Source organism: Pongo abelii, chromosome 18 (genome assembly GCF_028885655.2).
Source record: "Pongo abelii isolate AG06213 chromosome 18, NHGRI_mPonAbe1-v2.0_pri, whole genome shotgun sequence".
Lineage (NCBI taxonomy): Eukaryota > Metazoa > Chordata > Mammalia > Primates > Hominidae > Pongo > Pongo abelii.
In genome coordinates, this window is record NC_072003.2 from 20,546,739 (window position 1) to 20,561,665 (window position 14,927).

The 14,927-nt window shown below is 42.6% G+C and overlaps 1 protein-coding gene and 1 long non-coding RNA gene across 8 annotated transcripts in view; one reads left to right on the plus strand and one right to left on the minus strand.

The window, feature by feature from the left end:
- Window positions 1-14,927, plus strand: part of LOC129050924 (ubiquitin carboxyl-terminal hydrolase 31-like) — a 363,751-nt gene that overhangs the window by 248,574 nt on the left and 100,250 nt on the right. The window lies entirely within an intron of this gene.
- LOC129050926 (uncharacterized) overlaps window positions 4,397-14,927 on the minus strand; it is a 45,422-nt gene continuing 34,891 nt past the window's right edge. Inside the window, exon 3 of the long non-coding RNA XR_008514833.2 lies at window positions 4,397-5,303. This is a non-coding gene — a long non-coding RNA (uncharacterized LOC129050926). The remainder of the gene's footprint in view (window positions 5,304-14,927) is intronic.

The following is a 14,927-nucleotide window of genomic DNA, read 5'->3' on the forward strand; positions in this document are numbered from 1 at the left end:
AGCATATTATTTCCAAGATGCTCCAGTGGTTTGTGAGAACAAGAATATTTGAAATTGGGATTGATCCTATAGTTCACCATGAGTATGTGGTGATTATAAAATAATCTCAATGTGCCATTGGGAAAAGATAAGGACCAAGAATTCGACCATGGAAATGGGTAAATGTGGACAAACCACCTAAGATAATGGCATGCTGAAAAGAGGGCAGCAGAGATGAGTCAGATTTAAGAAGCTATAAAAATCGAGAAAGAGAAGATAAATTCAATAACAGGAATGGCAGTATCTGCTGCAATGGAGGAAATAAAGGCATAGTGATTGAAATCATAAGCCTTGGAATCAGTTTAATGCAACAAGGATTAAATGCAAAGATCTAATGCAACAGTGTTTGAATTCCATTTCTGCTACTGACTAGCTGTGTAATCTTGAGCAAGTCACTTTATCTCTCAGCCTGAATTTTCTCATCTGAAATATAAGGATTAAGAGGGTCCTTACCCTACCTCATGGAGTATTGAAAGGATGAAACTAAATGATCCATGTAAAGTGCTTAGTACACAGTAAGAGCTCAATAAATTATCATAATGATATTGGCATTGTAAAAGAAAGCAAGAACAAAGAGGTATATCTGGAAGAGATGAAGAAATTAAAAGGAGAAAGAGGGTGGTAGGGTCATTAGGGTGGGAGCCAAGCGCCACCACCAATGAATAAAAGGGCAGAAACAAAGAATCAGTACCACTATTTAGCACTTTATTTTATTATGTTTGAATTATGATAGCTTTGATTTGGCTAATTGCAAAAAGTACAGGTTTCAACTGGACTTGCCTTTAGTTAAAATAAAGGGAAATAAATTTTTAAAACATAAACGCTATATTTCACAAGAAATCAGTTGTTATTATCAACTACATATTCAGTTTTTTAAAGGAAGAAGATGACTATTAAACCACATAGCATTTGGGGGACATTAAAGGAAATTTTCTTCCTCTGTAGAGCATTGTACAATGATGTTTTTATGAAAAATAAAATATCTTCACCAGAAATAAAAGCACATATCAGACGGTAGATGGTACTTAGACAAGAACAGAGGCAGGGAGCCCTCACTGCAGAAGCAAGGCTCTGAAATCCACAGAGGAGGAGAGAGAGAGGCATGAAAATCTAGAGACAATGTAGCGGAGGGAAAAAACAAAGAAAATGAAAACAGTCTTCATGCCAGTAGTGTGTGAACTCCCGAAAGAGAAGAAGTCCAGGAGGGGATAAAGAATAGAGACAGAGATGAGAGGGGAAAGCAAAACACAGGAAGTCAAAGGAGGAGAGCTGAGTCCAAAAGAAGCTTTGAAAGGTTGACTGAAACACAGAGATGTAGAAGAGGCACAGCTTAAAGCAGAAACAAGCACTAGAAATAGCTTCAATACACAGAACAGGAGAATTTTTAATGACTGCATGGGTTTCTGAATTCCCAAAAGCTCTGGAAACCAAATTTTTTTAAATTAAGGTTGGCAGAAATTCATTTGGCAACAAAACTTGACCAGAACTGAAATGAGGCTATGTATGCCCTTTATTTATCTCACATCCCACCTAGCATGAACATCCACATATTTAATGGCAGTAATGAGCTGACCAGGAAGTGCTACTGCAGACTCCATTGGAAGTGGGATGTTGTGGAATGTATAGTTTATGCACCACATTACCTTTCTAATTTCCATAACATTCCTTATTTTAAGACATATGTCCTCAAGGGTTTCCAGTCAAGGATTGTGAGCTTCTATTAGAAGATACAAAGCTGGGAACAGTGGCTCATCTTTGTAATCCCAGCTCTTTAGGAGACTGGAGGATTGCTTGAGGTCAGAAGTTCAAGACCAGCCTGCACAACCAAGACCTCATCTCTACAAAATAAAAACTTAGCTAGGCATGATGGTGCACATCTGTAGTCCCAGCACCTCAAGGGCTGAGAGTCCTCAACCCTCAAGGGCTGATGCAGGAGGATTCGCTTGAGCCCAGGAGTTCGAGGCTGCAATGAATTATGATCACATCACTGCACTTCAGCCTGGGAGACAGAGAAAGTGATCCAATCTCTAAAAAACAAAGATGACAATGACGATGATGATGTTGAAGACGATGATGACACAGGACTGGACTGAAAAGAGATACTTGTTTCTAATGAAGTTAACAAAACCTGCCATTTCTTGAGTATATAGCACTTACCATACCAAGTGCTATAGACTCAATATTTCATTTAATCCTCACACTGTATCAGATTTCATTTTATTTATTTATTTATTTATTTTGTAGACACTGCAAGTGAGGTTTGGAGAATTGAAGTAATTTGCACCCCCACATCCTGTTTATACAAAGCTAGCAAGAGGCAGAGTTTAGGATTTGAACCCAGCTATGTGACTTTAGAGTATGAACACCTACTAGGTCATGCTGTTGAAACCATGCCCCACAGGGTTAAAGAAACCAGTGACTAACAGAAATCTTGAGCTTATCTTGCAGGAATAAGATACAGTTTGCTGGCTGGGCGTGGTGGCTCACACCTGTAATCCCAGTACTTTGGGAGGCCAAGGTGGGTGGATCAGGAAGTCAGATCGAGACCATCTTGGCTAACACGGTGAAACCCCGTTTCTACTAAAAATATAAAAAATTAGCCGTGCATGGTGGAAGACGCCTGTAGTCCCAGCTACTCGGGAGGCTGAGGCAGGAGAATGTCGTGAACCCGGGAGGCGGAGCTTGCAGTGAGCCAAGATGGCGCCACTGCACTCCAGCCTGGGCGGGCGACAGAGCAAAACTCCATCTCAAAAAAAAAAAAAAAAAAGATACACTTTGCTACAATCCCCCCCAGCTTACAAAACTGACCGAAACAGATTGGAACCAATATGGCTGACTGGAGCCTGCACAGAACAAACTTGCTCACCAAATGAGTAATCTTTTGATGTCACAGCCTGAATTTTCACGTTTCATACCAACTCCCTCCAAATTTGCACATGCAACTTATGAAGAAGTGTGAAGAGGCAATGGAATGTCCAAGGGACTTTCTAAACACCCCTTCCTTTCAGCCAATCACTGTTCAGCCCTAAAACCCCACCCCTAACATCGCTCCCCTAAATCTGCAGCTGTAAGGCCAGTATGGGGAGACAGACTTGAGCATGACTGTCTCTCTGCTTGGCCACCTGGCAATAAACCTTTCTTGCTACAAAAATCTGGTGCTTTGGTGTTTGGCTTTCAGTTGCATAGGCAAAGGGACCTACTTTAGTTCAATGACACTACCTCCCCATTAGCTGCAAGGAAAGAACAGACGTAAGGGTTCTCACCCCATATGCCCTCACCCCATAAGCCATTCCCAGATATGATTTTATATAATCTTCATAGTAATTCAATGAAGTCATATGATTATTGTCCATCTAAGGAGTTGAACAACTTGTCCAGAGTCTCATTATTAACTGGTCAGACATCAAAGCATTTTCTCCCCAATTGTAGTGATTTCAAAAGAGATTGTATGAGAGTCTTGTTTAAAAGAAAAGAAAGTAGCAAGTTGAGGAAATCATTGCCTTTAGAATAAACATTCTGGCCGGGCGCAGTGGCTCACGCCTGTAATCCCAGCACTTTGGGAAGCCAAGGCAGGCGGATCACGAGGTGAAGACATCAAGACCATCTTGGCCAACATAGTGAAACCCTGTCTCTACTAAAAATACAAAAATTAGCTGGGTGTGGTCGCGTGCACCTATAGTCCCAGCTACTTGGGAGGCTGAGGCAGGAGAATTGCTTGAACCCGGGAGGCAGAAGTTGCAGTGAGCCGAGATCGTGCCACTGCACACCAGCCTGGCGACAAAGCGAAACTATCTCAAAAAAAAAAAAAAGAATAAACATTCCCCACAATGGGCCCAGCACAATGGCTCAGGCCTGTAATCCCAGCACTTTGGGAAGCCAAGGTGGGCAGATCACTTGAGGTCAGGTGTTTGAGACAGCCTGGCCTACATGGTGAAAACCCATCTCTATTAAAAATACAAAAACTAGCTGGGTGTGATGGCACCCGTAATCCCAGCTACTCAGGCGGCTGAGGCAGGAGAATCCCTTGAACCTGGGAGGTGGGAGTTGCAGTGAGCCAAGATCATCCCACTGCACTCCAGTCTGAGCAGCAGAGCAAGACCCTGTCTCAAAAAAAAAAAAAAAAAAGAAGAAGTTTATGGCAGTTGTGGTGCCAAGGATGGTTTTGGAGTGGGGAATAGTTTGTTCCCCCATAATCTCCATTAGCAAATCTCCCATCCCTTGATATAGACAACTGATGTTTTCTCATTCTTAGGTTAGGAAATGTCCCTTTAGCCCAAACCTCCCTTCCAACTCAACTCCTAAGTTCATCTTTTTTAGAGATTCTGAAATTAGGTAACAAAAATACAAAAGCTAAAAATTGTATCATAATTAGGAGAAACTGTTCAGGAGGGTAAAATATATAACCAAAGAGAATGAGGGAATAAAACAGATGATAGTAAAATAGTGAAAATTCAACAAGGAATTGATATACAAAATCTGTGAACATTCTATCAAATGTGATGAAGGAAGAGAATCTGAAAACACTTTATAATTTTGCAAAACCATGCGAGACTCAAATGAACAAGAGATGATATGGAGTCACAAGAGCTAGGTGTGTGTCCTGCCTTCATCCTGCCGTAGTTTGATCTCTAACTTCTGTGAATTTAATTAAATACTTGTTTCTAGCAACCAAACAGCACTTAGCTCTACAGTATATGGTATCAGTGTGTAGGTGTGTGTATACAACATGTACAAGGAAATACTGTGACCTTTTATGCTGTGTTGGTATTTCTAACCAGGCAATAGGTGGAACATTTTGAACATGTTTTTGAACATGTTTATCTGTCTGAATACTCCAAAACAACACATTTGCTTTGTGCTCTAAATATAGCAACATCCACTTCCTTCTCCACATGTTTGCTAAGGCAAAATATTTTGTCTGTAAAGATATGCCATTTCCAATGTTTTGAACACTTCCTTTGGTTTCAACAGTTTGGCAACAGTGTTTTTAAGGATTTAATGTAGGTATCACTCAGGATAAGGTTGTTGAGGGTAGGACAACAAACACACCTAATGTCACTCATTTAAAACAACAAATTTCAGCCATCCTTGTGAGATTAAAAAAATAAAAATAAAACAAAAGTTTATGTCTTGCTCGAGGTTCATCCTATAGTTTGGTCGGGGAGGCTGAAGTAATCAACACATATGACTGGATGTCACAGTAACCAGGCAGGCAGATGAGCAATTCAAAAGTGTGGTCTCAGAAGGGAACTCACTTCCAGTACCTGAAAGGTTAGAAAGGGCAGGGTGAGGGGAGAAAGACACAGGGACCGTGTCTAAATGGTAACCTTACCAGTAACTAGATTCTCTCAAATTACAGTAAGCAAGGATGAACTTGGAAATATTTATTTTATGTGTAATTCTAAAGTCCAAACTCAAGGTGAAAGAAATATCACTTTCTTTATGAAACCAGCCCAATTATCCCATAGAACTGATATTTATGGTTCTTAAAATAAAGTAGAAATTGACATTCCCAGTCTTAAAACTTGAGAAATTTCCATTTACCTTATCTGAGTTCCTTTCTCGGGAAACTGACCATGAGGTAGTATCAAGAAACTGAAACTTACCAGGTCACTGCAGTGAGACACCAGACCCCTCATCTGTCATGATTGCCTAACCAACCAACTGCTATCAATTCCTCCCTAATTCATATTTTCCCACACTAGTTCCTGTTGACTATGACTCTTCCTTACCCTCCCCCAGTTCCTATTTTCCCACATGTAGTTACATTTATTCCCTACTGTATAAACCCCAAATTTTAGTCAGATGGGGTGATGGATTTGGGATTTGTCTCCTGTCTCCTGGGTGACATCACCCATATTAAAAAATCTTCCTTTGTAATGCTTATTGTCTCTATGATTGGCTTTCTGTGCAGCAAACAACTGGATCTTGGGCAAATCCCTGGTGTTTGATAACATAATTCTGGTGCTATGACTCAGATTGCATTAGTCAAAGTCCCTCTGGCTTTGAGCCATCATCCCTATGAACTTCCATGAAGTTTAGCCTCAGTTACTCTGTCAGATGCAGAGTAAATAGAGTTTCATGTCACAGTAAGCAATAGAAAGTGTCTACCCAAACCTCAGTCCACTTGGCTGTCACCAGTGTATACTCTGCTTCACTCTACATGGTGACTTCAATCCAAGTGGTTCTGCAGTGTATAGGTCATGCTTGGGGCCTGGAGATCCTTGGCAGACCCAGGTCCCCCAGTCTTCCTGGGAGCGGCTTTCCCTTGAGATCTTGCCACCTTCCAGGAGCATTCCCACAGAGCAAGGCTCAGTCTCCATCACTCTCTGAACATACAGACTCCTTTCCCTCTCAGTCTCAAGGAACCTCTACTCCTCCCTCTCTGCTCCTACAAAGTCCCTCTTCCCTCTGAGATGGCTAGCATCAATGGACTGAGATTTCTACCAAAGATAGGAAACCCCATCATCTTTAGACTGCTTCTGTTTATGACAGCTAAAAATACTGAACAACGAGATGAAAGAGCAAGACACAAGTATATTGGGAGGAAAGCACTTCAAAAGGAGGAAACAGAAGGACAGACACCCTGAGGTGGGGGTAGAGGCCAGTGTGCCTTCAATGGTGTGAGTAAAGAAAGGATTGGTAGAAGACAAGAACCAATTAGTGACTGAGTCCAAACCATGCAAAAAAGAGATAATCCCAAAAATAATGACTACCATTTATACAGTGCTTACTAACTACATGTTGGGACCATTCTAACTTCTCATAACAACTCTATAGGATGGCAGTAATATTCTCTCCATTTCACAGATGAGAAAATTGAGAATCAGAATGGTATGATCAATTGCTTGAACAAGTGGCAAAATCAGGACTCACACTCAGGCAGATGACTCCAGAATCTGAACGCTTAAATACTGCACCACACTGCCCATCTTTTTTGCCCAGGCAAAAAGTCAGAAAAATGCAGAGAGAATCAAGAGTGAGAAGATAAGCCACAGAATGAGAGAAAAGATTTGCAAAAGACGTATCTCATAAAGGTCTACCATCTAAAATATGCAAAGAATCCTTAAAACTCAAAAATAAGACAACAAACAACCCAATTTAAAATGGGCAAAAGACCTGAACAGGCACCTCACAAAGATATACAGATAGCAAATAAGCATAAGAAAAGATGCTCACCATCATATGTTATTAGGAAGCTGCAAATTCAGACAACCATGACACATCACTACACACCTATTAGAATGGCCAAAATCCAAAACACTGAAAACACCAAATGCTGGTGAGGATGTGGAGCAACAGGAATTTTCATTCATTGCTGATGGGAATGCAAAATGGTACAGGCACTTTGGAAGGCACTTTGGAGGTTTCTTACAAAACTAAACATACCCTTACAATATGATCCAGAAATTGCACTCTTTGGTATATTTACTCAAATGGATTGAAAACTTAACATCCACACAAAAACCCACACAGAGATGTTTATAGCCTCTTCCTTCATAATTGCCAAAACTTGGAAGCAACCAAGACGCCCTTCAGTAGGTGAATGGATAATCTATGTACATCCAGAGAATTCAATGTTATGCAGTATTAAAAAGAAATGAGCTATCAAGTCATAAAAAGCATGGAGGAATGTTAAATGCATATTACTAAGCAAAACAAGCCAACCTGAAAAGGCTGTGTTCTATATGACTCCAGCTCTATGACATTCTGGAAAAATCAAAATGATGGAGACAGTAAAAGGATCAGGGATTGCCAGAGGTTGAGGGGAGGGAGGGAGAGAGGAGCAGTTGGATCCCAGAGGATTTTTAGGACAGTGAAACTACTCTGTATGTTGTTATAATGGTAGATACATGTCATTAAGCATTTGTCAAAACCCATTGAATGAACAACAGCAAGAGTGAACCCTAATGTAAACTTGGTCTTTGGATGATAATGATGTGTCAATGTAGATTTATCAATTATAACAAATGTACCATTCTGTGGGGATGTTGATAATGAGGGAGGCTATGCATGTGAGGAAGCAGGGGGTATGTGAGAAGTTCTGCTGCAAACCTAAAGGTGCCTTAAAAAATAAAGTATGTTTAAAACAATAATAACAATTTAAAAGAGGAGATAAGGAAGAACCTGGCTGCCTGGTGGCAGGAGAAAAAGGTAAAATATGAGGAGAGAGATGTTGATTTATTTTTTTAAAATCTTTCTACATAAGGGTGCATGCATTTATTTATCAAATATTTATTGTGTGCCGTGCTGGGTACTACTTATTATTATTTTTTTTTTGAGACAGAGTCTCACTCTGTTGCCCAGGCTGGAGTACAGTGGTGTGATCTTGGCTCACTGCAACCTCCACCTCCAGGGTTCAAGCGATTCTCCTGCCTCAGCCTCCCAAGTAGCTGGGATTACAGGCATGTGCCACCATGCCTGGCTAATTTTTGTATTTTTAGTAGAGACAGGGTTTCGCCATGTTGCCAGGCTAGTCATGAACTCCTGACCTTGTGATCTGCCTCCCTCAGCCTCCCAAAGTGCTGGGATTACAGGCATGAGCCACCATGCCCAGCCAAGTGCTGGGTACTATAATCAATAATGGTGATAAATTAGGAAAGAAAACAGACAAGATTCCTACTAGAATGAACATATATCCCACTCCCTTTGAGCAATGTCTCATTCAAAACTTTCAGAGGAGAATGTAATGGGTCTAATTAATCATAGTCCTATGTAGAGATGGACTCTTACATGAGGCTACTTCATTGGCTACTTTTAGCTCAAGTGCCAGTCCCTGTCCAGTCAGCTATGGCCAGGTGGAAGGTTCACATAACACCAAATATGAAACAAATATGAGGTTCACATGAAACCTCAACAGGAGGGTCCGGGGGGACACGTGGACAGAGAGGCACTTCAAGTCTTGGAGATGCCACTCCTGGAACATTGTAATCTTAAAATTCAGTCTCAGTTTAAAATAATCAACAGTTACTCTACTCAGATTCCTAAAGGAGCTATTTGACAGGAGCTCAAGGAGAAACATTAAATTTGAGGAGGAAAAAACCCCAGACAAAGAAACCTATAGTTACACAGAATTGGAACAACCAACCCCGCAATTAGATTCAAGTTTCCTTACATCCAAGAGAAGGCTCTGGTAGCACTGGTTATGAGAGAGGCAATTCGGCCCAATCTCCAGCTTTCAGTACCATCTGCTGCCTTTGTGTGAAGTATTGTGATTTTGTACAAGTGAAAAGTATAAACAGACCTCTAAAAAGGTTCCATTAATAAAGGAAATCAAAAGGCAAAGGAAATTTGTATCTGATTCCCTGGTTCTGATTTACTGGGCATCAGTGAACAAACAAGGCTCTTTGATGATGAGCGGAGGGTGATACTTTGAAATTGCTTTGCCCCTCTGCCCCATCAGATCCCAAAAGGACTGTTTCTGGACAGGGGATTTGAGTGGCTCATGTTTCTGGCTGAATGATAATATTCTTCTTACTTTTTGGCTAGTGGAATTGGGTTTGGTTTGACTAGCTAAGACCCCAAACAGTTTGTGTCACTAACAGTTTCTCAGCATAACTGGAATTCTTCCCTTCCATCTGTTGCTGGTTGAATATTTTATTATTTTCCATGATGTCATTATTTTTGCTGCTGTTGATTTGGCATAAACTAACACCATTCCCTCCACACCACGTGTGGCTTATGCAACACACTAAAAACACAGCTTGGAGAGCTTGACTGATGGACATGCCTGAGTGTGAACCACTAAGTCTGCTTTTCAGCAGTGGCTTCATGGCACATCCTCTCCTTGTGCCTCCCCTTCCTAAATGTAATGCAGGGCCTTCTGAGCTTTGAGCACAAGGCAGAAAAATCCACAGGTCCAATGATCCTTTTTGTAAATTTCTCATGAGCTTTGAGACATGAGAAGCTATACTGGTCTATGTTGGCTTGAGTCTTCATGGGAGAAGAGAAATTGGCACTTGGCTGAGAGGTTCTGGGCACAAGAAGAACTGCTTTGGGAGCCTGGCACCCAAGTTCAATGTACGCAAGGCAGAGGGACTTCCTTGCCATTGCAGCAGAGGAGCACAATGGCAGCACAATGCAGGGACCATGGCACATTTGTAAAAGAGCCCATGCACCCATCAGAGTGGCAGGGAATCAGGGTTGTTATGGAAGACTGCAGCGGAAGTACAGCAAAGAGTTGTCATCCTCAAGTGGTTTGCAGGAGACACATTTCAAAAACAAACAAAAAAGACTTGAGTGAAAAAAACCTAAGAGTTAGCACACATTCTAGCACACATGAGACATCTCTGCAGGACTCCTGAAAACACTGGGGTCCACCAGGAAGAGGCAAAAGCTGTAAGCCTCTATGGTCTGAACATTTGTCTCAAAATGACCTCATTTATACCAAGAAGCTGGTGAGATCTGGGATATTTGGCATACCTAAAGGGATTTGGGTTACTCCCAGTAAATAATCAATATTTGTTACAAAGAATAGGGGTAAGAAAATAATACAGAAGACAAAACCTGTTTCATTATATCACTATTCTTCCAAGATCCAGCCCTACTAAGGTGCCCTGGGTCCTCCTAACCCTGTGTTTCTATTTTACAACAAAAATTGTCTTCTGTCCAGAAAGGAGTGTGAAAATCCAATCATAAACATTTGCCAACTCAGTGCTGAAAAGTTACCTGCTCCAAGTATAGAATTTCTGGCACAATCTTGGAAGAAGAAGGCTGGAAAACTTGACTTCGAGACCTCATATCAGGCTGCCTCAGCAAAATTAAGCAGACTCTGAATTATCCAACCTGCTTTTAGCATCCTCCAGCTAATCCCAGCCTGGGCCCTGGGACTCCTGGGTTTAATGAAGCAAGTCCTATGGCTGACAGTCTTGCTATGGGCCACAACTGGGTCCCTGAATGCCAGCACTGTCCTGGAATATGTGAAGGACTCTGTTTCAGGAGGACTGGGAACAGCAGAAGTATGCATTACTGTTGACAACCCCAATGCAATGTACAAAGTTTTGACATTAATGAAACTAAATTCTTCAGGATAAGAAAATCAGCCAGATGCCAACTAGTAGGTGGGAAACATAAGTTCTCACCACCCTAGAAGCATTAAATTAAGGTTGAGAGGCTGAACTTGGAATGCCAGCCAAGGCACCATCCTAGGAGGCTGAATTTGGAAATCAATTAAGGGGAAGGAAAGGATGGGAGCCCAGCCATATCCTTGCTGCAGCAGGGAGAGAGCAGGGTTTGACTGACGGTGCTATATTGAGCCCCCGTAGCATATGTGTGTCTCCATGTCTGTTTTCACTTCATGGAGGAAAATTGCTAGAGAGGAAAAAAAGTCCTAGACTAAGCAGAAAAAAAACTGTAACTGTTCACAAGAAAACTTCAGAGGGTTTGGGAAGCATGAATGGCAGTCTGGCCGACAGCAGAAGGATTGCTCTTGTTCAGGAGGGGCTGTGACTATGTATTGATCCACCTACACTCTTGGGACATTTCGTTGGTGTCTAATACTTTGAGATCGGGTGACATAACAAGAGGAATTCCTTGTAGAGCAGAGAGGAAATGGTTATGCTATTTGGAGATCAGCTTCAGAACCTTTTCATATCTGTGCTCCTAACAACTGGGCTAGCAGGCCTTAAATAAGAAAAATTTGGAGTACAGGAATTCTCTCCTGGACTCTGGGAAGCTGACAATGCGTCATGGCTATGGTCAAGAATCCAGGGTGCTCAAAGGCTTTGCTGTGCCGCCACCCCATCTGAGCAAAGCCTCGGGCCATTCCTGCACACGGTTTCCATGTTCCATGTCACAGGACCTGAAACCAGTGTTGCATCTGATTGCACCAGGAATTAGCAACAGAGGCAAATACAGACATCCATTGGATGGAGCAGGGGAGACCAAGAGCCATGGAGGTGGTCCCGTGGGCTGCTGTATTCTGAAAAGGGATTATTCCATCAGCAGAGGATGTTGTGGGGTACCACCCAGACCTCCCCTCAGGACTGAGGCTCACATTCCCCTAGCTGGTGGGAGTGCTGGTAGCCAACAGATGTCAGCTCAGTCCATCTCTGAAAATCACCCTCAGTGAAAGAAAGCCACCTCACCTGCAGTCATACCCCCCACTAAGGGCAGCTCATATCCAATAACAGACCAGTGTTAGAAATATTAAGACCTGACCGTCTTGCTTGAAGGGGATAAATCTGAACACCATCCCAGCTCCAAAGCATCCCCATGGTGTTGGCTGAGGCCTCTGCTGAGACTGCATCAAAGTCCAACATCTCTTCCACCCAGTCCCATTGTCGGCACTCCACCCATAATGCTGATCCCAAAAGCTCTCCCTCAAAAAAGTCCCTGCAGGCAAATCTATACCTGAGAGCCTGTTTCCAGGAAGCCCAACCTAAGATGCCATTCAATCTGATCTTTTCTCCTAGGAAGTTTGACTTGATGAAGATATTCGGTTGGTGCAAAATTAATCGTGGTTTCTGCCATTACTTTTAATGAGAGAGAGAGAACGTTGGAAGTAGTGAGGCACTCAGAGAAACCGGGAAACAGAAGGCCACAACACAACAGAAGACACAAGGAAACAGAAGCTGTGAATATGCAGGAACCAATATCTGGAGGTAAAGGGAGGTCAGTGCAGCAAGTAGGCAAAGCTGCATTATGAAAATAGCATGACTAGATGAGACTGTATTAACCATACTCCACAGAGAGCGGCAATTGGAGGTTTAAAAAAATTTTTCAAACCTCAGCAGACCCACACACAAAATTTTTTTAACCTCCAATTATGGTAAGATACCGGTAACATAAAATTTACTACTGCAACAATTTTTAAATGTGTAGTTCTGTTGGAGCTTTTGCTCTCTTTACTTCATGAGCCACAATAAACCGGTGCCTGAAGCACCTGGAGGGAGTACCTATTTCTGAAAGTCCCCAAGCCAATGCATAGGGGATAAGAGCAGGCACACTGAAGTTAAGCAGACCTACTAAGGTCTAATTCCCTACTGGGTTTAAATCCTCATTCTACACCTTTCTACCCACGTGACTTTGGGCAAGTGATTAGAACTGACAAGCCTCACTATTCATAATAGCAAAGACATGGAATTGACCTAAGTGCCCATCAGTGACAGACTGGATAAAGAAAATGTGGTACCCATACACCATGGAATACTATGCAGCCATAAAAAAGAACGGTATCATGTCCTTTGCAGGGACACGGATGCAGCTGGAGGCAGTTATCCTTAGGAAACTAAGGAACAGAAAACCAAATCCTGCATATTCTTACTTATCAAGTGGCAGCTCAATTATGAGAACACATAGACACACAGAGGGAAATCACACACACTGGGGCCTTTTGGAGGATGAGGAATGGGGGGAGGGAGAGGATCAGGAAAAATAACTAATGGGTACTAGGCTTAATACCTGGATGGTGAATAACCAGTACAAGAAACACCCATGACACAAGTTCACCTATGTAACAAACCTGCACTTGTACTCCTGAACTTAAAAATAAAAGTTAAAAGACAAACAAAAGAACCAGCCAGGTGTGGTAGCTCACACATGTAAACATAGCCCTTTGGGAGGCTGCGGCAGGAGGATTGCTTGAGGCCAAGAGCTCAAGACCAACCTGGCAAACACAGTAAGAGTCCATATCTAATTTTAAAAAATAATAAAATTATTGTGTTAAAAAAATTGACAAGCCCCGATGTCTTCATCTGTATAATGGTGGTGGGAGGCGGGGGCAGGATGGCACAGTGACTAAGAAACACAGCCAGACAGGTCAGACTCTGGTATATACAGAAATAGAATCCTGGGCAAGTTTCTTCACCTCCCTGAGCCTGTTAGATCACCTGCAAAAGTGGAAGATAATAGAACCTTCCTCATAGCATTATACAGGGATAAATGAGATCATCCTTACAACATTCCTAACATGGTACCTACTGTATTTTCAGTAGTTTCAACTCTGGTTAAAATGCCCAGAGTGGTATTAGGAAATTGGCTTTGGTTTTTTAAATTGTTTCTTTAGTGGAAAGGAATAAGGTCAAGACTTACATCCCTAGGGACAGCACAGAATCCTCTTGCCGCTTCCAGAAAAAAGACACCGCCCTCCATGTATGAAAAAGCCATGGTACAAATCAAGCTCTGTCCTCCCACTGTCCCTCCTGTTCAGCTGCAGTGGCTGGAAGCCAAGTCCAGGATTTAGATGGAAGCTTCCGCCTGAGCTTCCCGGCATGGACTCCTCATGGTCCCAGATTTTGGAGCAATAGATAAGGCTCAGAGGCAACAGACCTGGTAGGGGCGGCCGTCTGGCAGAGCGGTGGGGCGGTGGGGACTAATGGGCCACCGTGGGGGTCTGAGTCTGTATTTCTGCCCCTGTCATAACAAACAGAGCCACAAATGCCAGGAAAAGTCTTCTGTGTGTCCTAGTCCTCCTCCCTTCCACCTGCCCCAATGGTCTTTCTCCTAATTTTTTTTTCTTCTTCACCAGCCCTTTGCAGTTCTACTCCCCATATCACTGGCCACATCACCTGCCAGTCTCTCCTGCACCCCATACCCCTGTAGCAGTCATTCTGTCTCTCCCCTTTCTCTCTCCCCTCTTCCTCTCTCTCTCTCCTCTTCTCTACCTCCTCCCTCTCCCCTTCTTACTTCTCTTGCTTCTCTCTTCATCTCTCTCTCCTTTCTCTCCTTCTCTTCCTCTATGCCCCTTTCTCTCCCTCTCCCTACCCCTCTCTCTCCCTCTTTCTCTCCCCTTCTCTCTGTTTCTCTTCCTCCCTTTCTCTCTCCCTCTCTACCCCCTCTCCTCCTCCTCTCTCCCTTCCTCTCTTTCTCTCCCTCCCTCTCTCTACCCCTCCATCTTTTTTTTTTTTTTTGAGACAGAGTCTCACTCTGTTGCCCAGGCTGGAGTGCAG